The following is a 4553-nucleotide window of genomic DNA, read 5'->3' on the forward strand; positions in this document are numbered from 1 at the left end:
AATAACCAGAGGTGTGTGTGTGTGGATGTATGCATGTCTGTGCTGCTGGCAGAGACAAGAGAAAGGATGTAATGTGTGCTTGTGTGTCTGTGTATGAGGTTCTGATTATATTAGCCTTTATGCGCAGACAGGTTCACTGATGTCAGTCCTGAGCAGCATCTGATGGAGAAAAGGTGGTGGGGGCCAGCCAGGCATTCATAAATAAAAAGGCTTAATAATGTATGTATGTGTGGATGTGTGTCCGCTACATGACACACACCTACGTTATACAGTAAGAGTTAATTACTGACATCAATAAATGTAAAGCATTTATCTGCCATAAAGAAATCTTTCATGCCTGATTCTTCCCAATGCACACACACACACACACACACACACACACACACACGAAGCATCAGTATGCAGGAATACACACCAGTTACTAAATTGGTTAGTTATGTAATCTTCTGGTGGAAGAAGTATTCAGGTTGTTTACTTAAGTAAAAGTAGTAATACCATGGCGTAAAAATATTCTGTTACAACTAAAGGTGTTGCATTCAAAATGTTACTAAGGAAAATTACAAAAGTATTGACAGAAAATATACTTAAAATACCAAAAGTACTCATTATGCAAAACAGCAGTTTGCACTGATGACCATTATGTTATTAGATCATAACTACTGACGTACAGTATTATTGTGTACGTCACATTTAATGTTGCAGCTGATTATACTGTATTTTGTTCTATTAACCACTTTCTGAAAAGTAACTACCAGCAAGTTACTGCAAAATGTAGTTAAACTACTAGTTTAATTACAGCACACATCGTTCACCGGTACCCAACACCGCATGTTATTATAGTTTCCCAGTGAGTCATATACTGAATTCTCCCCAAAGTTTATCTGAATTTTAAAATGACATTTAAAATACAGTCGACCCAGCATGAAAAGCCAAGGACCTGAACTGCCTTCTGTGTTTTAAAAAATATCTCGTTTTAATTCAGTAATCTATCTTGACAGTTTAATTTCTAACATGCCATTTCTAACAAAAGCCCGCCATTCTAGCATGCAAACACAATCTCCATTTAAAAGTAAGAAGATTAAAATGGAAATCAACTTTCTTTATTTCTGTGCAGCCGCGCATTATGGTAGCTAATAATTACAGGCACCTGTTGAGCGCTGACAAAGCCACCAAGCTTCAGTATATTAGTAAGATGATGACTGTTTTCAGCACCACGGACAGCACATCATCACACCTGAGCATGAGGAGCAGGAACTAAGGAGATAAAAATACAGACGAGCCCTTATGGCAGAGAGAGACAGACACACACACACACACACACACAGAGAGAGAGAGAGATCTGGCTATGTCATTTGGGATTAGCCCAGTTCCGCAGCCTCTGGCCTTCAGAGTCTGAGTTGTCCTCACATATAGTCACACAGATACAACAGCACAGTATGTTATCATGTAGGGCAGAAAGAGAGAGAGAGGTGAATATGTGCCCTAACAAAGAAGCTGACAGGTTGTGATAAATCATATTCTTTATCCACATCAGATACAAATTCAGGCCATACAAAAAAGCTTGTCCTTACCTTTACTATACCCTGTACAGTAGCATGACGACTGACAACAACAAAGGAACTCTACACTGTTCCTCTCTACTACTACAGCATCCTCTTCTTTGCTCAGCATAAAGACAATTACCATGGCCTCTTTGTTTGTCTCCAGTTTCTTTCTGACACGCCCAAACACATACGCAATAGCCAAATGTTCTCACCTGCGGAAACACTTTAGTAACCGTCCCACCCTCTTTGAGTCGGGACCCAGTCGCCCCTCCGTCTCTTCTCGAGCCTCCAAACGTACTGCAGCTCCAGTCCCGTGACAGAAGCGACACCCGCCCTAAACTCCCTGCCCCCCTCCCTTTCTCGTGCACACGGATAAGGTGAGGTGTACAAGAAGGACGGGACCATTTACGTCCGCTCCGCGGAGTCACCAAGCATCACGGTTTCCGCCGTATTGTATGGCATAGGTCGTGAAAAAAACGCACAAAGGAAGACAAACCAACAAAAAATGGAGGTGGAAGAGTGAGGAGGAGTGGGAGGAGTGGATGGGTGATGTAGTAAGAGATAACGATAGGATGAGAGGAAGAGAAAAGTGAGAAAACCACTTACTGTGGCACGCCCGGGTTAAAAGATGCCCATGTCGGATGCTGCAGTCGGTCCCCAGCATCAGCAGCAGCATCTCTGGGCTGCGCGGACGCATCAGCTGGAGACAGCGGGAGGGAGGGCGAGGCTGATGATGTAAAGAGGTTTAAATCATTCAGGGACCCACTGCACGACATGTGACCGCGACACGGTGTATTTATCCATCCGGTTTGTTTCCTGAATGCCCTCCACAGGCTATGGGACACAGAACTGAGCGGACATCATTATCCAGCTCACACCCGTGATTTACACCGCTCCAGCCATGACATGAGGATTAGTATCACTATAATTCATGCTCATTATACAATGGCGCATCATTTTATACTTTTAATAATTTGTGGTTCCACTATAAATGTACACGTTTGTGCAGTTTTATTAGTGCTTTATTGCTAATAGCTAGTCCACAAAAGAACTTACAGTATATTGTTGTCATAAAATATTGTAACGTCGGGTGGGTTGAATAAGGAGGTAGAAAACCGTTTCTGCGCCCCATTCACTGATAGTCTCTTTTTTACTGAACACACACACACAACTATTTACAGGTGTCTGAATCCCATTAGTCCCACCAGAACCCTCAGTCATGCTGTCTGGGCCCAGGTGGCCTGGTCCTGTCTCCATAACCGATCATGAACACAACAATAACTCAGGGACGTATCTGTCATGTAACCAGGAGGCTACAGTATCATTCTCAGGCGCTGGTTAGAATAAAAGAATCATTGGGGGACTTAAAATTAGGATTTTAATCCATGAAATTCAGTCAAGGAATTAATTGTGCCAAAAAAATAAAAGACTGACAGATAGACAGCATGGCACTATGAATGTAAGTTTGTATACCTGACAACACAGAACAAAACAGTAGCAACAGTAACTGTAGGGGGCAGTGTTTAGCAAATGGCCATTTGACGAAGATTAGGTGTATTATATTTTGAAAATTGTCATAAAAGCTAACTCATTTTGTTGTAGTAAGGCGAGTGAGGACAGCCTAACGTGCACAGCTTGTTCACTGTAAATACAAATCTATCTGATCTGCATTACGCTGAGGTATGTGACGATTGTGGCTGCAGCTCTGCTGTTTTTTCCAGACTGCTTCTCCCTCCGCTGCTAAATGTCAGCTACCCTGCAGTCCAGCTGCACTGTGAGTGTGGGAGTTTGTGTGTGAGTGAAAGATGACTCATAATCACTGTGCCCTAAGCAAAGAGACAGTTGTGAACCCTGAGTGCCACTACCCATAATTCAACATTGCCTGATGAGGTCATTACAGGGCAGGACTGACCCCTGATATCTGTCAGGAATGGACACAGACACATACACACACCCTGCTTCCTCATATGTCAGATTAAAGTAACTGAGGTCTGACTATAACATAATGCATTCCTGTTTGCAGGTTGATGGACATGACTGTGTGCACATTCAGGAAATCATGTGCATTCTAATACATTTGATCAAATCCCATATTTCCACTCTGTTACCAACCTGCCTGTTCATTCATCATCATAACAAATGCTCCATGTTCACACACTATCAAAACTCTATATCGAGCTCAACAGCCTCTCCTCCATCCACATCATCCTCTCTGGCTCTGCTCGAACAGGAATGTATTATTCAACACAATCTCCAAAAGTAGCTGTCCTCCCTCTAGCACCAGTGTGGCAGAGGGAAGGATGGAGGGACAGGCACTGAGAAGAGAGGGGATTTTGAATAAAAGGGATCAAGACAGGAAGTGAGAGCAAAGGCCAAATGAAAAGCAGAGCAAAGGATTGAAATGGGAACAGAAAAACAAAAGATAGATGATGGAGATTAAAAGGAAAATGTAGACCAACAGGGAATGAACTGGGAAAAATGGTTAAGATTTTCAACAAGTTGGCTGTAAAGTTAAGGACTCTGCAGTCCTGCCTTTCTTTCTATTCCTGCCCTTTTCAGCCTGCAGGACATGATTTAGAAAACAACACCTAAAAATACATCGAATCTTTCATTGTACAGTGAAAAAGTCATTTTTTCTCTACAGCACATCTTAAATAGGGATTTAAAACAGTCCTTAAGAAAGTCTTTTTTAATTTATGTGAATTGGAAGGTAAAGTGCCACGATCTAACGGCTGTTTTAAAAGCCTAAGAATTCAGGGAAAACAGAATAAAGACCATCAATATAACCTGATGGTGATGGAAATTGGTTGAAATGTGTGGTTTCTTGTGCATTGGAGTCAGACTAATATCATACATGCTGAAATCCTTATCAAGTAAATTGTATCGACACCTCACATATTGCTACAGGGTCTATAGACGGTAATACTGCACAGAGTGTTTTCTACAACTACAGTACTTTTATTGTTCAATGCCACTGAAAGAGCCCTAAAGGAATTTGTCGGGGCTTGC

General features: G+C 42.0%; 1 protein-coding gene across 3 annotated transcripts in view; it reads right to left on the minus strand.

The window, feature by feature from the left end:
* Positions 1 to 2374, minus strand: part of slc7a14a (solute carrier family 7 member 14a) — a 19288-nt gene extending 16914 nt beyond the window's left edge. Inside the window, exon 1 of one of the 3 annotated variants that reach the window (XM_020616636.1) lies at positions 2151 to 2374. The gene's annotated coding sequence lies outside the window, so the exon portion shown is untranslated. The other 2 variants (XM_020616637.1, XM_020616638.1) reach the window with 2 other exon arrangements.
* Positions 2375 to 4553: the final 2179 nt, after the last annotated feature.

Source organism: Monopterus albus, unplaced genomic scaffold, assembly GCF_001952655.1.
Source record: "Monopterus albus unplaced genomic scaffold, M_albus_1.0 scaffold176.1, whole genome shotgun sequence".
Classification (NCBI taxonomy): Eukaryota; Metazoa; Chordata; class Actinopteri; order Synbranchiformes; family Synbranchidae; genus Monopterus; species Monopterus albus.